Raw genomic sequence first — 20604 nt, forward strand, 5'->3', positions numbered from 1 at the left:
AACCAAAGAAAAGGTCGAATGGTTACAAAAATGATTAGGCTAGGATGAATCCCTTGGTAAATAATTGATGATTTAATGAAGAGTGATTTCTTTAGGCCTAAAAAAGCAATAAATTCGGCTAAGTATGAACAACCTTTGAAAATACATGTTTTTGATGAAGTAACATGACATTTAATGAAGATTCATGCCTTAGGTCGAATTGTTAGGTGTTGGTTCGGCCAATGGAGTGTTTTAGATACATTTGGATGTTGTTTGGCGCCAAAATTGAAGAAGAAAGAGCTTTTGGCCAAATAAGGAGCATCCCTTGGTGTTTGGGTGCGTATTTGCTCTCACATGATGTGCACATGCTTGAATGATGCATGTGACAGCCTACTTGAATGCACATGGGTCTTCATATGATGCTTTGATGAGAATGTAGCCATAGGATATGCATATGCTTGCTTAAGCGACTTAGAGTAGTGATATGGTAACTAGCTAGGTGATTTATAGCTACGTGAACTCAAGCTAGCTAGCTAGGGTCTTGTCAACTGCTCAGCTATTCTCCAACTACCATCCAACTACATTTAGTCCTTAAGTGTCTTAGCTCCTTTCCAGCTAGGTTCAACTCTTCTCTAGCTTCTTTAGATAACTGTAAGTACTCCTTGTGATTCTTTGATCTACCAAAATGTCCTTGAGCTACATACGAGCTACTATGTTTTTCATTTAAGTCCTCTAAGCTACCATAAGGCACCTTGCCTTTGTATACACCTATGTAAATCAATACACAAGCTAAATAAGTGTTATGTGAGCTTGAATGAAACATAATGCATGTTGGAATGTGTGCAATTTTGTTTGTGAGCTTGATATGATCATCTAGAAGCCAAGATGACATGCATATGAGCTAGATAGAAGGCATATGACGTTTATGAACTTCAAGGAAACATGCATGAGTTAGGGAAGTGATGAATGCATGTTGGTGAGCTAATGAAATGATGCATACATGATTAATGAGCTAATGAATACATGTGTGAGCTAAGATAAACACCATATGAACTAGAAAATGGTGCATGAACATAACATGTGCTAAGTAAAGATGTGTATGAATGTTATGCGAAACAAAGTATAAGATGAACATATAATAAGACAATAGACTATGCTTAACATCATATGCATGAAATACACTAAGTATATGATAATGAAATACATACTATTCATGGTATGAAACATAAGGTATGTGATCATCATACTTAACATAATATGACATGAATGGTTGGCATTGTAAAGTAGGATAACATGGCATATGCTAACATAAAGTATATGCAAAGTAACTATTTGATGTATATAAAGTATATAAAAGATAAAGTAAGGTAGGACTCCCTTAGGTTGATCCTTGAAGAAATTCCATGGTGTGATCAAGTAATGAAGAAAGTTGTTTCTGATTTGGATTGCATCAATTGTAGACCCCGTGAAGTTCATAAGTAAAGTTATTAGGCCAAGTGTGGGCTTAATTCAATTAACCATAAAAAGGGTTTAAATAGTAAAAGATGAGGAATTACCAATAGTGTGATTACCCCAAGATAAGTGTAATACCCCAAATTTTGGCGAGTGACTAAATTGTAAGTTTTGAAAGTTTTATGTTCAAAGTATAAATTTTGAAAAGTTCAAGGACCAAAATGTAAGTTTTCAAAAGTTATATTTTGGTTCATAAATAACAAGTTTGTCCTAAAATAATTATTTTCGTGGAAATCAAAATTTTGATTCGGGAATATTAAAAGTAATCGGATCGACCCATAATTTCATGAAATTTGAAGACGCTTAGATAAAGTTAAAAATATTATTTCCATATTGTAGAACAAAATTTAGTATGGACTAGTGGAATTGAAGTTAATTTTTTCTATTTAGTTGAATTTGGGAAAATTAAGTGACTAAATTGTAATATTCCAAAATTTGCAAGGATAAACATGAAAAATCAGAATTTAGATATTTTTATGGATATGCTGAGGTAAGGGATGATGTCATAGAGTGGAAAAGTTATAGTTATGAAGATTCATTAAAGGTAAAATGGTAATTTAATAAAAATGAATTTTTAATTATTTTTTTACCATGTGTAAAGGATGAAAATGAAAAAAAAAACAAGCAAATCAGCCACTCATCTTCAAGCTGTCGTGGTTAAGTTCAATTGATTTTTGGGTTAAGCTATTAATAGAGAAATAATTTACTTGCAATTCCCTATCAATTGGTATAAATAGCTCCTGGAAACAAGTTTTCGGTGGATGAAAAACAAGTTTGTTTTTGGTGAATTAAAGCTTATTTTTATGTTATTAAGGTTGATGATTTATTTTCAAGCTTATGTGATGAATAAATTGATTAGAAATTATATATATATAAGATTCAGTCAAGCTAGAGTTTGGTGGAGGTTGGTTGAATTTTGATTTAATTTGATGATAAGATTATTAGAATAACATGCATTTAATGATTAGGGGATTGAATTCATGCTTGAAATTGAATGAAAATCAAGTCCTTGTGCATTAAGGGTATTCGGCCAAAAAGGGAAAATTAGGGGAAAATATTAAAAAATTTCTTGTGGTATAGAATTGATATTAGATGTATTCTACATACTTTGGAGATCGAATTGGATCAATTTGGGACATTGAGAAAGAAAAAGGCTATTTTGCAAGCTTTAAGTATTGTGGGACATTATAGCATGAATGTGATATTTGAGGTGTTTATTGTGGAATTTTAGTATTGAAATACTGAATTTTATGTTAGAAAGTTGGTTGAAACCGAATTTCAAATTTGGGAGAATTTAAAAGTAGAATTCGAAAGGTCCTATAAGTTTTAGGACTTGATTGTAAGTTTACTAAACGTGGAAGTGTCATTTGGGTAAAATATTCCAAGGCTGGAAATTTTTATTAGTATGCTTATTTCTGAGTTTAAATTTGGAGTTAGGATCAAATTGCAAGTTTATAAAGGTGGACGGTTGAATTTGAAAAGACTAAGAAAGTTTAGGTTGAAATTGCAAGTTTTTGAATGTTAAAGTATTAAGTTGAGTATTTTATTGAGGTGCTGGAAATTTTAATAATTAATATAAAATGATCATAATGATGAAGGATCGCTATGAATCTAATGGAAAAGTTAAGTTGAATTCTAGAAAGAATTCATAATTAGTAGCTTGATTGTGCAATTAGAAAAAGTTGAACGGTTGATGATGAAAATAAATATTTGGAATTGAGTGAGTATTTGAGAAGTTTGAAATTATGATGGAAATATAATTTAGTTTATGTAATGATTTAGTATCGATCACTTTTATAGAATTTACATTTTCGTCGGAATAAGATTATGTTAGTAGAATACTAACATATAATTTCAAATGATATATATATGTGATGTTGTACAGACTACACCAAATCTTCTAATTTTAGCGATTCGAAAGTGAAGGACAAAGTACACGAAAAGAAAAAGAGAACATCATAGAAAAGGTTCAGTAGTTAGGCAAAGGTGAGTGCAGTTTAATTATTTATTTATTCTGATCGAGAAAAACTTACGATAAGTCAACCTCGGATGATTTGTTTTAAAATAAAAGTTTGAATCAAATTATGGAATATTTCCCCAATAATTATCGAAATAATTATGATTTATTTTGGGTATGAATTACCCAATATTTTTTATATGATACTTTCTCAAAAGATATTTGAATGAATTTTCTAAAATAATTTTTAAGAAATGATATGAAATTTTAATGATTTTAGAAATGTTATCTAAATTATTTTAGGGTATGAACTGCCCAAATTATGATTTTTACGATTATGAATAGAATATGAATTTTGAATTGGAAATGTTTATCTTTAATTGAATATAATATGATTCGAAAGTCCATTGTATGATGTATTGAGAGTCGTAAGTACAATTGGCATGCCATGAAGTGGAGTGCTTATGATTAGGATTATGATTTGTTACATTTGTGTACACTATGTGTTGCACTGTTGGTGCAAATAATATGAATGCATTTGGATTGCATATTTTGATTACGATGTTAGCACTTAAGTGCTAATTGCGCACAAGTTTGACTCACGTACCTTGCATTCTCTTACATATGCATTGGGCTAAAAACATGAAAGATAAAAGCTCTGAAAAGTCTTTGATTGAAAATGAAATCTAACAGCGAAAGTTTTGAATGTGTCTGAATGTAAAAGTTTCTGGAATGTGTTTGAGGAACAAGAATCTGAAATGTTGATTACGATTGTTGAAAATTACTATGATTTCATAAAATTTTGTGATTATGATTTTCAGGTTTCTGACGAGCAAAAGCAGTCTGAATAAGTCGGTTTGGAATTTCAACGATTTCATTGAATTTAATTTTAATTTTTTGAATTATTATCCTGATATTTTATTTTATTTTAGCTCACCTTAAATAGTTATATTGCCTCACTAGGTTTTGCTTAACGTGTGATGTTTTTCACGCTAATAAGAACGTGAAGTAAGGAGCCCTTTGATGCATCTTTGCAAAAATCAACTTACCTACAGTATCAATAAGACATCTCAGGTATTAATTCAATTTTAGTGGCATGTATAAGTTATTTGTTTGATAGCTCTGATCGATTTCTATTTAAAATGGTTTGTAATGATAAAGTAGGGTTGACTTATTTTATTTAGCGTAATAATATTCGATAATATGATCGAATAGTATTATATCATAAAATGTTTTAAAGAGGAAAAACTCAATGATCTTAAAGCTAGAAACATTTAGACATTTTCATAAGTGTTGTGAAACAGCGCTACATTGCCTAATTGTTGTCTAAAATCAGTTTTGAACTGAATGATAGTTACTATTTTACGACATTACCCGACTATCAAGACATATATAATTTATTAAACTAAACTTTTAAAATGGATCAAAATTTTAAGGGTTTCTAGTTCAAAGAAAGTAAGAATATTGATGTGACATCTATAACTTGTATCTCGAGTCGTATACAGGTCATCAATGTTACAATGAGAGCTTTTATCTATTTATTCTCCTTCTTCTCTTCATTTTCTTCCCATCTCATTCTCCAATTTCCTCTCCAAGTGCCTAGCTCAAAGTTAAAGAGAAAATGGGGGCTTTCATCCAAATCTTAGAAGAAGGGAGTGTAGCTAAGCAAGAAACTTCATTTCAGGATCCTAGCATCAAGGTAGTGTATTTTTATATCTTTTCTAGTTTTAAAGCTTTCATAAGCATGATTATTTGTTAAGGTTTGAGTATTTGAGCATTTTAGGGTTTATGCGTGATTTCATGATCAGATAACATTTTTAGTGTAAAGCATGTGTTTTTATGACACTTTATGACCTTAAATAACTTCTTAAAGCTTTAACACGTGATTAAGAACCAAACTAATACCATTGGGATGATTTTTGGGAGTTTTTTTAGCTTAAAATGGCATTTTTGGGTTCGCATGTCAATACTGGAAGAACAACATCGATAATGGATGAACTAGGATAAAATATGGGTATTTCTAGCATAAAGGATCAATACTGAAGGGGAGAGTATCAATATTGTTCATATAGTATATATACTGAGGGTACCTGGTATCGATACTAGACTACTCTTTAGCAAACATAAGCCATTTTTAGTATCGATACTCATAGGATATCGATTCTTAACCCTAGGGTATCGATATTGTGAGTACAGTATCGATACTATGCACTTTAGATGGTTAAATTTGACCTTGTTAAGGCCCGTAAGAGTTAAGGATGATCCGTAATGGTGGAACTTACTCAATGAGGGACATAAATGACCAAGGGAGCCTAAAAACACTCGTAGGAGTGGGTTATAATCGAAGTAATCATACTAAGTGTAATACGTCCAATTATCTTCAGTCGAGCACTATCAAATTATTAGGAACAAAGATCATTACAGAGGATGTACTGGCAAGCAATATGATAAGTAAGTTAGATTACGTAATAGCGGAATTATGTACTTCAGGAACGTCAATGAACCAAGAACGTATAAATCGTCCTTCTAATTCAAGTGGTATTGAAGAAAAGTGCAATAAGAGTGACTAGAGTGTCGCTACCCAGTAATGAACTCCGAGCCAGGTATCAGGCTACCTAGTATTACAGCCAGTGAACAACAAACAATAATCGTAGCCTAAAATCATGAAACTTGTAGAGACCTCTTTAAAGATAGAAATGACTAAAATACCCTTAAGTGTTAATTACCAGAATAGAGCATCTTAATAAACTATCAAAAATAACATGCTAATAAACCTTTGCATAACGTTCTACATGAGAGAACAAGCGAGATAATAGCTAGTAAGGGTTTTTACCACACTTTAGTTGTCGCGTTACACTAGTGTGTAGTTAGGCTACCTTAGTTTCCCTAGTGGGGCGTTATCGGTGTTATGTGGCCTTAGAGTTCTCAGATATGCATGTGTATTGCATCAGTCTAATACAGCATATATCCTTAAAGCTTGGCTTGACGGTTGTGTGAGACTAAGCTAATGCTTCAGTGGAGCGAGAATTGTATCGATACTATGTGACACTATGTTCCCCCTCCATGATCTACATGATGGCTATGTAAGACCAAGAGATCATTCATCAGCTTAGTGGGGATTTTACCGATGCTATGTGACACTGAGTTCCCTCAGTTAACTAGTATCTGATGGCTATGTGAGAGCAGATACTAACAGTGTGTGCATTCAGATAATGCACAGCAGTGTCAGTGTTGCATTCAGATAATGCACATACAAAGGTCAATTATACTATTGTTCTTGGATAGAATATTTTTCACCTTAAACATGACCTAATCTTATCGTTCAAAGAATTTGACCCAACTCAAAATCAAAACTTTTAAAAATAAAACAATTCTATAAGATCAAATTGGAATCCATTATTATCTTCTTCTCAAGTTAATATGGAATGCTTGTATATACTTTATTTTGGAAGAATACAACAAAGATGCTTTTGTAGTATTGTTAGGGATAAAGAGGAGCTTATTTGCTCTGTTAAGGAGGTTGTTCAGGCCAAACTTGCTAGCAGAAACAAGATTAATTCAGACCCGCACATTTGTATAGCGTAGGATATAGGAAATTGATTTATTTGTTGAGTCTTGTTGACTTGTAGTGGTTTGTTTTTTCTTTGAATAGAGTACATATATTTTATTTAAAAGCAAATCAAAATTTATCAAATTTAAGTCAACCACGGGGTTGGCGTCGTTCGGAGATGTTGTGCGAGATTCTGATGGTGAGTGGGTGTTTGATTTCTCTAAATGAATTGGTGCATGTTTAGTTTTAGATGCTGAACTGTGGGGAGTCTATATGGGTCTGAAGATTGCATGGAAAAGAAACGTTCGACGTTTGATCGTTGAGACGGATAGTATGGAAGCATTTGGCGTTCTTCAAGGTAGTAAGGATCTCGGGAGTATTTCCACCTTGGTACCACACATTTAAGATTTTCTTAACCGGATTGGCTGCTGCGGTTTCGATTCGTCCCCAGGGAGTGTAAGGTACTCGCTTGGACGAGCTTAGATGATTTCACGTTGCACTGCTTGATGCCGCTGGAGATTTCTGGTTTGATTGCTGATGAATTAGGGGTACATGGCGTGTGTTGCCATCGTTTTTATTCAAATATATATATATATATATATATATATCAAATTTGGATCAAACCCATCTTATGTACTAAAGTAGCACTATTATTAACCTTGTAAAACGACTATATATTACAGCTACACCAATCATGAAAATTTTAATTCCATAAAATATTTTTAGAATTATTTTGGTTTATATAATTTAATCTTATTGCATACTCTAATATAAGATGTTTGTGTTAACAAGATTTGGGTTGGGGTATTATTAATGTTATTTGTTTTCGAAGCTAACGGTAAATGTTTTAGTTATCATCATTTTGATTTATGAATTAAAGCATATATAATTTTAAGTTTTCTTCTTTCTTTTTCTCCTAAAAACTGCGGCATAAGATTCATTTACTTTCCTATGTTTTCTCGAGAAAATGGAATTTTCAGATTTCACAAAGCACAGGGAGATGGAAGTTCATAACTGAAAACATAACTAACACATACATAAACAGAAGAAGTGGAAAAGAATCACAAAGCTCAGCTCCGCTTGACGGGGTCGAAGTTCGACACACCGATGACAGCTCCGACGATGGCAACAGACACAACACCGCCAGCCGCGATGCTAAGCAAGAAGTTCTTGAGCGACGGGGTAACACCATCGGCAGCTTGAGCCACGTCGGGGATCACCATGGACGTCGTCAAAGCAGCAGCCGTCAACCCATTTACCACCTTCTCCCTGAAGAAGAAGAAGAGCCTTGACTTCGAGCTTTCCATTGGACCGCCTGTTCGTCGCCGTCGCCGTAGCCCTCGATAGCTTCACCGGCAGCGGCTTAAACAAAGCGCCGGAACCGAGCCCCTTCTTTTGGGTGGCACCGGTTAACGGCAGAGCCATTGAAACAGCTGAAGTAGAAGCCATTGTTGGATATTGTTTCTTCCCTCTTCACCCTTTGAAAATCAACACTTTTGATGAAAGTTCTGCTGTGAAATAATAACAGATTGGGGCGTGTTAAAAGTACATGGTTTTGAGAGGTGGAAACTTGAGGATAATCATCTCTATCTGTGTTCCTACGTGGCAGCTTGTCGGGCTGTGATCAGTGGATAAGGTTATCTTGTTGGTCCAATCCCCATCAAGTTTGTGATTTGGTAAAGAATTCCCACGGTAGATCTTTGTGGTTCTTAGCCATTTGGTTGATTTGGGGCACCATTGCCAGTTTGACGCTTGATTCTTAAAAATATCATCTCATTATTTATATATTCAATAACATTAAAGATTAAATTTATTGTTTTTATAATTAAAATAAAATTGATATCATATGTAAGGATAAAACAATAAATTTATCATTGAATCTATCAGTGATTTAGTGGTTAAATAGAGACTAATCATTCTTAGAAGTCATAAGTTTAAATAACAATATTTACGAGTGTGTGCGTTGTTATTGAGTAAAAAAAATTCTAAAAATATATTAACTTATTATCATCCTGAATTATTCAAATAAGTTAATTAATTTAATGACCATGTGCTTGTTTTGGATAAAATGTTTGTAAATTAAAAAATAAAACACATAATTAAATGATTTGGAGTATATTTTATCTTTTAAAATTTTTATATTAATTGACGTATTTAGTATCTAAACTATCAGTTTTAGTACATAAATTTTCAATTCTTTCAAAATTATATCTAACGTTTAGTTTTCATTTCATTTTAGTATTATGTTATTAAAAACTTAACGTGTTTAATACTTAAACTATTAGTTTTGGTCCGTTTTAATACTTAAACTTTCGGTTTCTTCAAAATTTGGCATTAGATTTTGGATAAGATACTAAAATGAAACAAAAACTAAAGTTTTTAACAATGGGGTAATGAAATGAAATAAAAACTTAGCTTTACGTATGATTTTAAAAAAATGAAAAAGTGCAATTTACCTAATTTTTGAATCATACAATTAGGGGTGCTTATTGAGTTGAGTATGTCGTGAGCAACTCGAACTCGACTCGGTCAAAACTCGTTAAAAGCTCGACTCGGGTTAACTCGACTCAAGACCTTAACGAGATGAATTGAGCAAATTCCAACTCTACTTGATAAATTCGCGAGAAACTCATTAATTTTTTTATAACTTTTTAATAATTATATTAAAAATTATTTCATTAAAAAGATTACTAGTTTACTAATAGATAATATACAAAAGAGGATAAATTATTAATCTATTATTTTTAATAAATAATTAAAAATACTTAATTATTAATTAATTATTATTATTTTACAACACCAAAAATCAAACTCTAATTATTATTTTAATGTATTTATGAATTGTTATTTTGGTGCTTAGACTTTCAATTTATTTCGTACACTATTTTGATAATTTTTTATTAAATTTATTAATTTATGTTTATATTAAATTCTATATTGTATTAGTAGATTTTACTTATAGTTAAAAAATAAAATAAAAAATTCAATGAACTTAACGAGCAATGAGAAAAGCAAGAGTTTAATGATCTTAATGAACAACAAATCAAGTAACAAAATTTCTTGACGAGTACGAGTCGAGCAAAATTTTAACGAGCTTAACGAGCAACTAGTCAAGCAACAAATTTTCTTAAAGAGCACGAGTCGAGCAAAATTTTAACGAGTAATAAGTCCAGTTAAGAAACAAAAAATTTTAATGAACACGAGTCAAATACTGCTAACTCGCAATCGACTCGCTTGATAATCACCTCTAGATACAATAAATGGGCCATTGGGAAGCTTTTAAAATGCCTCTTAAATGGGTCAATGGTGAGTTTACAACATCAGCAGCAGCAGATGAAAAATGATAGAGAAACCCAAGCATTTCTCTTGTTTTTTTCTGTCCAAACAAACAAATGCAATTCTTTTTATCAGTGGGACGATTCCTTGAGTTCAAATCAAATGCAAATTATTATTATTATTATTTTTTTTGAAAGATCAACAATGCAAATTAGAATGAAGAGAATGAGACCATCATCGAGCAAGTTGATGAACTGCATAAGCAGCTGAACCAACATAGGTGACCTGAACTTCTTGAGGCAAAAGATGGTATTTAATATTCAAAGCTTCGAAAATTCTCTTCAGTTCCAACACCAGCTCCGATCTCCGGCTGCTCTTATCGCCCTAGTTCTGAAAGTTAATGGTGTGTGTCATATAAAGAGCCATTTTCATCATATTCACATTCTCAATGTCCTTCAATTGCACACTATGTCCAGGTCGCCAATGCTGAGGCTTACTCTCCAGGTACTCTTTCATTTTAGCTTTTAACTCTCCGATTTGCTCTATTGACGTCGAAACATCGACTGCGAACTCTATGGAATCACTCATCTCCGGACTCCATTAAAAGTTGCTGATCGGTTTGGTCGCGAGAACCGAATTCGGATAGAATATTTTCTCGTTGTCGTATCGCAGAAACATCGTCTTCTGTTTCCTCCTCTTCCTCGTCCCCTTCCAAAGCATCATCGATTGCATCACCCATCAACTCAGTCGCCATCTCCATATTCTCGTTCTGTCTTTAGAATTCGTGCTTAATTTTCTGCAGGGATGGCAAGTTCATCTGTCTGTTCATCTGTCCCATTGCCTTTGTCACACCATTCATTGCCTCTCCCATTGCTTGTGTTGATTTCAATGTCTGGAAGTTGCACATTACAGAAAATTAGTCGAGCTTTGAACCTTATATAAGCAATTAAAAGTCGTAAATTTACAAGGCTACAATATTGCAATGAAACTCAGATAGCCTTAGAGAATTTTGTAAATCAGTATATACAGTTGATTTATCCTTGTAGAACACTTTGGGGGGGAAATCGCATGAAGTACATACTTGAATTCTACGAGATACACCCTGGAGCTGTGATTTGAGCTTATAAAACTTTTCAATCTGATGTCGTGTCCGGATAAGGTCTTTTGCATCACCTTTACAGCTCCCTGAAATAAAATCTCAAAAACAACATATTTAGAGGACAGCATGCCCGGTGGACATGAAAGACCATTCGTGTCTAATACGAAACAAGACTGCATCAGTCCACTAATTCGAAGCAAAATAAACATACACATGATTCAAGCAACTAAACATCCAAATATACATAACTGACACACATAATATTGGTGCATTTTGTTTAAAGTGAGTACAAGAAATGCACATGAACTCATCATTTCTATCTGCGAAAGTACTAATGATGATCACAGATAAATCAATATACTAGCAAACATGCCATACATAAAATAGAGTGATCTAGCACTGAATTAATCATTTTATGTTCAAAATCACCAATAAAGCAACCTCATTTATACCAAAAGATAAAAGACACTTCTCATTGACGAAAGTACATAAATATGTCAAGCTAATAAGCATCAAACCTATATATAGTTATATTCCAATTTTAAGAGGATACTAATTAGAAATAAGGAAAAGATGTCGAGCAAAAAAAAAAAACTCAGTTGTAAAAAATTGCAAGCAAACAACCATCTGCGCTTGCTTTGCACTTTTCTTCATCTCAGCAATCAGTTTCTTTTCTTGGGTCTTAGACCTTGCCTCTCCCTCTCTATCTCTCTAGTAGATTTATCGAGCATCCGCTTGTTTTCTCGCAGAAGCTCTGAAACCAAAAACCATCAATACTTTCAGATTACTACCCAATATCTCAATACCAAATGACCAACATAATTTAATTCAAAAGATCCAATTTCACATCCTATCAAGGGAAAACACTTGAAAACCGAGACAGTACACAATTCATCTAACTTGTTTGCTTGATCTTTCATACACTAAGGTGAAAAGGCTCAATAAATTGCAAAAATCTTATTGTTAGAAATATGAACAAACAAACAATGGAAAACACAATTAATTGTTCTTAATATCCAGATTCAAATCAGATAAACAAAATAAAACAATCGAATTGCTTTCAAAAGCAGAACTCACAAGTATTTCCAAAATTAAATCTTCAACTCTAATAAAAATTCGAACAGATTCAATTTCCAGAAAAGTATCGGAGAAATAATAATCAACAAACATTATAATCATCAGCACAAATTCAGTAGAAACTTTCTAAATGAACACAAATTCTAATTATTTAAAAACAAATTTGATACCTGCTGGAGTTTATCTCTTGGCAAAGGGGAAACTCATGTTGGATCGATGCTACGAAAACTGTCCTATACCGATTTGCAGGAGGCTACGACGATCCGATCTGATATAAATCCCGTTGGCCACGGCAAGGAAATTGCTGCTTCGAGGTGGTTTGTTTGGTTGTTCGGCCGCGAAAATAACTTCTTCGCTACATTAGGCCGCGCAAGGACAATCGATAACGATTAAGGGGAATTGGGTATGATCAAATCCTCTTCCACACGTGGCTGCATCTGATTGCGAGGGTTCAGTGTTTATCACTAGTCTTCGTTGTATCTTAACATTATCATATGGACTCTATGAAGTTTGGGCTTTCGCTTGGTACGGTATATGACCTCTTGGACGGTACAATAGCTAAACAAAATTTATATTTTTATTAACTTAGAGTAGTTACTTGTAGTATTTATTTAAAAGATTTTTAATTATTTTATAATAAATATTTAAATATTTTATAATTATTTGTGTTCGAATTTGTGATCTCTAAAAATATCAATCATTTATTTAACCACAGAGATCGGTTTGTTCGTGCTAACTAAAAAAGAATTAGGTGTAGCATAAATAAAATATAAGGTTAAATATGATTTTTTAAAAATTAAGTAACCAAAATAAAAATAAAGAAATAAATAAGATACCAAAATAGGTAATTTACCCAAATATTATTTTACCCACGCTGCAAGGTGTAACACTCCTTTCTTACGTAGTAGCTTTTCCTACATTAACAACCCAAAGTGAAGAAAAGCTATGAATTTATTTTATTATTTATTACTTTTACTGATTTCTGAACCTTAAAACAATCAATAAAAACGTGCGCTTGGGGGCATGCTTTGTACAGAGAGGGCAGGCTGTCACGTGCGGCTTTGTCGTCCTCCCTTCTTATCTCAGTACCTCACGCGCGTCTCTGAGGGCTTTGCCAGGCCACCTATATGAAGCGTGCCTTGGACCCGACGCGATGTAACCAGGAGGGCCCATTTGAAATTATTGCTAGCTTAAAACATCACAGTAAAATTTTGCAAATTAACTTCAGTAATTCCCATTATCATTGTACCTTTTGTGCTGGCAAACATAGTGTTCATGTATTGACGCACTCGTATATTCATTATCTGAATTTAAATTATTTATATAATTTCAAATGATAAAATTATTATCAGTTGTAGATTTAAAGTGAATATAGATAAGCATGCTCTATTATCTGAATTAGCATTACTTATCTAGAAGTATACTTGATTATATGAATTTACTCTGGACTAATATATGTTAAAAGCATGTTTGCTTCTAAGGAGATTAGAATCTTAATCATGGAACTTTTATCAGATTAATATGGATTTATTTGATATAAAATTTAAAATTTATATTTTTTTACGTATTCAAATATTTAATAGATAATAAAATTTAATTTATCAAATTCAGATAAATTTATTCTTTTTGAATAAAAGTCACTAATTTTATTAAAACAAAAACACCCAAAATTATAATGAATGTTTACAACTATAACTATAAACATGATTGAGATATTTTTCTATAACGATTAAACAAAAATCAGTCACTTGAGATCAAGGACCAAATAAAGAAAAGGTTAAAAAGTCAATCAAAATACTCAAAAAAAACGATAGATACGAATAGATCTAACTGCATCGGCAAACGAATCACAAAATGAGATGAAAACTATTGAAAGACCACCGACAAATTGCATATCAGATTCGAGTAACGTGAGAAGCTATTCGCAAATGCAACAACGTATCCCGCCAATCTAATGGCCCAAAGCAGGGAAGATCATCAAGATAATAAATAAACATCATCTTGATCAGTAGACACTCATTTTTGTCTTGGTCTACAAAAACATTATATTATATTATATTATATTATATTATATTATATTATATTATATTATATTATATTATATTATATTATATTATATTATTATATTATATTATATTATATTATATTATTAATTCATATATTACAATTATTTTGCAGGCCCCATATTCAACCCCACGTATCTCAACAATTTCATAAAATCCCTAAAAATCCAGTTAGAATCTCTGGTCAATACAACCTCCCAACAACATTTTTTACACTAAATAAACCCCAAACGAGGTTCAACAAGAAGGGAAAAAGATAGCAAGAGAGCTGGAAACTTAAAAATACATAGAGAGAGTGGGGTGGCCTCTCAGTCCCATATTCGATCCCCCACAATGCACGTCCACCACTTGACCATCATCGATAGCTCTCTTCCTTTCTCGTTCTTTTGCTCCTCTTTTACTGATTTGCTCTTCGGTTCATTCACCCTCAGAAAAATATGCATAAGTCTTTCTTCTTTTGAATCAAAATTCGATTACAGTAACAGCAGTGTAGACACCCATTTTTGACTGGGCTTAAAAAATATTATTATTATTATTATTATTATTATTATTATTATTATTATTATTATTATTATTATTATTATTATTAACTATAATACATATATTTCGCAGGCCCAACTAGTGACCCAAATGAGGCCCAATTGTCCGAGCCCAATTACATGAATTCAAGACAAGCCTAGACCCGATTGAAGCTGAACCGACCCGGAATCTAGATCCAACCAACCCGACCCGGCTCACCTAATCCTAAACAATTTGATGCCTCAAAGTGCTCTGCCACCGAATTCCACTAATGCTTGTTTTCTGCCAATGCCAACTCACAAAGAATAAAGATGCATGTGAGAAAGTATGATCACATTGCAAATTGCTATTTTTTATGTAAAAGCTATGTAAGAAAAATGCTATAAAAGCCGAATGAAAATGTAAGAAAGGGGGCGGTTCCTCTCGATTTTTCAGAGGATAATCAACAATAAAATACAGAAAAGTTTCTTTCAACAATCGAAACACATTTTAGCAATAAAAAACATAATTGAATCCTAAGGTATTTCAGTTTGTATTTCGGTTTCTTTAGTTTATTTGTTCAATTCTTGAATGCAACTAATAATAAGAATTTTAGTTTATAATTTTTTTATTAGCTTATGAAAATTCCATGGGTTCTAAAAAAATAGAATTTGAAGAGTGATAGGGACATCTCACCTTACTGCCGATTGGGTTCATCGGAGTAGCAAAGTCGTCTGGGAGGTATTAGGTTAGTTGGGGTTTGTTTTCGTGGTGTTCCTCTCGTTTGGTAAGCCACCGACCGGAGTAGAAAGGCCACCCATATAGGGTGGCCGAGGCGACGTGGGTTCTAATTTATTGGAGTTGGCTGCTGCATCGCGTGTTGAAGAAAAAGAAGTCTAGGGATTCAAAATTAATTCGGGCAGCATGGAGATGGAGAAGGAATAGGCTTTATTTTGTTATTTTTATGGTCAATCGTGTTAAGTTCCCTAGACCATTAGAATGTTTTGCATTTATCTCACTATATCATGGTATAATCTCGCATAGGTCCTCTAAATTTAGGAAACCCATATTATTTTGGTCGCTAAGTTAAGGCTAAATCATTGTTTGGGTTATTGTCTTTAGCCTATGTAACGTTTGGAGCATTAGATCATGGGGAAATTTCTCCCAGGTCCCTGATATTTTTGCAGTGTTTTATTTAGGTCACTAGATTCACATTTTTTTCGATTTAGGCTACATATTATGTTTTATTTTATTTTTGGTCATTTCTATTTTTTATGGTATTTTATTTATGATGCCCAATTTGCATTTATTTTAATTTAGACCCCATACCATCAGTTATTTTATTATTTGATTCTGATATCATGTTTTATTTATTTATTTTAGTTTTTGATGTAGTCACTGTTATTTTAATTTTTGCATTTGATCATTGTTTTATTTTTTTCCAATGTTTGTTTTATTTTTTTACTTTATTTATGATTTTTTAAGGATAATTCTAATTAATCAAAAGGTAAATAACTATGATCGAATTTTTAAATTTTAATTTTAATTTTAATTTTCACAATTAAGACAACCGACAAATTAAATGGTACCGAAAGGGCAGTTCAAGGGTGTTAATCCTTCATTGACTGTAACCGACTCCCGAGCCCGACATATTTCTGGTAAAACGCAGATTAGGTAAGATGGTATCCGATCAACCTAAATATTTTTTAAATGATCGGTGGCGACTCTAATATTTTATGTAAGTCGAAGCCAAATTTCGGGCCCACCCGAAAGACGGTCGCGACAGCTTGGCGACTCCACTAAGGACAAGTAAGTGAGTCAGACCGAAATTAATTTTCGGTTGTCTTTTTGAGCAAAAATTGTAAGTTTAAATTTTAATTTATTTATTCGATTCTAATTATTTACCTTTGATTATTTTTCAAGTAAATAGTTGTACTGACGTTTTTTTCAATTATTTCAAATCTTTAACTTTTCCCATTATCATTGTACCTTTTGTGCTGGCAAACATATGTACTAGTGTTCATGTATTGACGCACTCGTATATTCATTATCTGAATTTAAATTATTTATATAACTTCAAATGATAAAATTATTATCAGTTGTAGATTTAAAGTGAATATAGATAAGCATGCTCTATTATCTGAATTAGCATTACTTATCTAGAAGTATACTTGATTATATGAATTTACTCTGGACTAATATGTTAAAAGCATGTTTGCTTCTAAGGAGATTAGAATCTTAATCATGGAACTTTTATCGAATCTTAATCATGGAACTTTTATCAGATTAATATGGATTTATTTGATATAAAATTTAAAATTTATATTTTTTTACGTATTCAAATATTTAATAGATAATAAAATTTAATTTATCAAATTCAGATAAATTTATTCTTTTTGAATAAAAGTCACTAATTTTATTAAAACAAAAACACCCAAAATTATAATGAATGTTTACAACTATAACTATAAACTAAACACATGATTGAGATATTTTTTTATAACGATTAAACAAAAATTAGTCACTTGAGATCAAGGACCAAATAAAGAAAAGGTTAAAAAGTCAATCAAAATACTCAAAAAAACGATAGATACGAATAGATCTAACTGCATCGGCAAACGAATCAAAAAATGAGATGAAAACTATTGAAAGACCACCGACAAATTGCATATCAGATTCGAGTGACGTGAGAAACTATTCGCAAATGCAACAACGTATCCCGCCAATCTAATGGCCCAAAGCAAGGAAGATCATCAAGATAATAAATAAACATCATCTTGATCAGTCAAGGTTGTACACACCCATTTTTATCTTGGTCTACAAAAACATTATATTATATTATATTATATTATATTATATTATTATTTTATTTTTATTAATTCATATATTACAATTATTTTGCAGGCCTCATACTCAACCCCACGTATCTCAACAATTTCATAAAATCCCTAAAAATCCAGTTAGAATCTTGGTCAATACAACCTCCCAACAACATTTTTTACACTAAATAAACCCCAAACGAGATTCAACAATAAGAGAAAAAGATAGCAAGAGAGCTGGAAAATTAAAAATACATAGAGAGAGTGGGGCGGCCTCTCGGTCCCATGTTCGATCCCCCATAATGCACGTCAACCACTTGACCATCATCGATAGCTCTCTTCCTTTCTCGTTCTTTTGCTCCTCTTTTACTGATTTGCTCTTCGGTTCATTCACCCTCAGAAAAATATGCATAAGTCTTTCTTCTTTTGAATCAAAATTCGATTACAGTAACAGTAGTGTAGACACCCATTTTTGACCGGACTTAAAAAATATTATATTATTATTATTATTATTAACTATATTACATATATTTTGCAGGCCCAATTAGTGACCCAAATGAGGCCCAATTGTCCGAGCTCAATTGTTCGAGCCCAATTACATGAATTCAAGACAAGCCTAGACCCGATTAAAGCTGAACCGACCCGGAATCCAGATCCAACCAACCCGATCCGGCTCACCTAATCCTAAACAATTTGATGCCTCAAAGTGCTCTACCACCGAATGCCACTAATGCTTGTTTTCTGCCAATGTCAACTCACAAAGAATAAAGATGCATGTGAAAAAGTATGATCACATTGCAAATTGCTATTTTTTATGTAAAAGCTATGTAAGAAAAATGTTATAAAAGCCGAATGAAAATGTAAGAAAGGGGGCGGTTCCTCTCGATTTTTCAGAGGAAAATCAACAATAAAATACAAAAAAGTTTCTTTCAACAATCGAAACACATTTTAACAATAAAAAACATAATTGAATCCTAAGGTATTTCAGTTTGTATTTCGGTTTCTTTAGTTTATTTGTTCAATTCTTGAATGCAACTAATAATAAGAATTTTAGTTTATAATTTTTTTCTTAGCTTATGAAAATTCCATGGGTTCTAAAAAATAGAATTTGAAGAGTGATAGGGACATCTCACCTTACTGCCTATTGGGTTCATCGGAGTAGCAAAGTCGTCTGAGAGGTATTAGGTTAGTTGGGGTTGAGTTGGGGTCATCGGAGCACCTCGTATGGTTAGAGGTTTGTTTTCGTGGTGTTCCTCTCATTTGGTAAGCCACCGGCCGGAGTAGAAAGGCCACCCATATAGGGTGGCCGAGGTGACGTGGGTTCCAATTTATTGGAGTTGGTTGCTGCGTCGTGTGTTGAAGAAAAAGAAGGCTAGGGATTCAAAATTAATTCGGGCAGCATGGAGATGGAGAAGGATTAGGCTTTATTTTGTTATTTTTAGGGTCAATCGTGTTAAGGTCCCTAGACTATTAGAATGTTTTGTATTTATGTCACTATATCATGGTATAATCTCGCATAGGTCCTCTAAATTTAGGAAACCCATATTATTTTGGTCGTTAAGTTAAGGCTAAATCATTGTTTGGGTTATTGTCTTTAGCCTAGGTAACGTTTGGAGCATCAGATCATGGGGAAATTTCTCTTAGGTCCCTGATATTTTTGCAGTGTTTTATTTAGGTCACTAGATTCACATTTTTTTTCGATTTAGGCTACATATTATGTTTTATTTTATTTTTGGTCATTTCTATTTTTTATGGTATTTTATTTATGACGGCCGTTTGCATTTATTTTAATTTAGACCCCATACCATCAGTTATTTTATTATTTGATTCTGATATCATGTTTTATTTATTTATTTTAGTTTTTGATGTAGTCACTGTTATTTTAATTTTTGCATTTGATACTTGTTTTATTTTTTTCCAATGTTTGTTTTATTTTTTTTACTTTATTTATGATTTTTTTAAGGATAATTCTAATTAATCAAAAGGTAAATAACTATGATCGAATTTTTAAATTTTAATTTTAATTTTTAATTTTCACAATTAAGACAACCGACAAATTAAATGGTACCAAAAGGGCAATTCAAGGGTGCTAATCCTTCATTGACTGTAACCGACTCCCGAGCCCGACATATTTCTGGTAAAACGCAGATCAGGTAAGATGGTATCCGATCAACCTAAATATTTTTTAAATGATCGGTGGTGACTCTAATATTTTATGTAAGTCGAAACCAAATTTCGGGCCCACCTGAAAGACGGTCGCGACAGTTTGGCGACTCCACTAAGGACAAGTAAGTGAGTCAGACCAAAATTAATTTTCGGTTGTCTTTTTGAGCGAAAATTGTAAGTTTAAATTTTAATTTATTTATTCGATTCCAATTATTTACCTTTGATTATTTTTCAAGTAAATAATTGTACTGACATTTTTTCAATGATTTCAGATCTTTAACTTTTTCCATCTCAGGCTCTATACCCGAGCTCAAAACCCTTTTAAGTGGGGGTGAAAGCGACGCCTTCGTGGGAATTTATTCTCCGTATGGGCCTAGCAAGTAACCTTCGGGATTTATATACCTTATGTCTACATGTGAATTTATTCTATGTATGGGCATAAGGGAATGTATCATCTCAAGTTTAACTTAGTCCACATAAGCTTGTAATGGGCTTAGGACTAAGGGTCTGGCAAGCCCAAGGGGAACCAGCAAGGAGAACTCGAGTACCTTTTTTTAGAACCTAAACCGGGAGACTACAAGGAACTAGAGCCCACCCTAAAACCTCAT

General features: G+C 32.6%; 2 pseudogenes; both read right to left on the bottom strand.

The window, feature by feature from the left end:
* Positions 1-7957: 7957 nt before the first annotated feature.
* LOC120180047 lies at positions 7958-8537 on the bottom strand (annotated as a pseudogene).
* Positions 8538-10461: 1924 nt separating this feature from the next.
* Positions 10462-12808, bottom strand: LOC120180075 (annotated as a pseudogene).
* Between the last annotated feature and the right edge of the window lie 7796 nt (positions 12809-20604).

The sequence above is a fragment of the Hibiscus syriacus genome, unplaced genomic scaffold (genome assembly GCF_006381635.1).
Source record: "Hibiscus syriacus cultivar Baekdansim isolate YM2019G1 unplaced genomic scaffold, ASM638163v2 tig00112488_pilon, whole genome shotgun sequence".
Classification (NCBI taxonomy): domain Eukaryota; kingdom Viridiplantae; phylum Streptophyta; class Magnoliopsida; order Malvales; family Malvaceae; genus Hibiscus; species Hibiscus syriacus.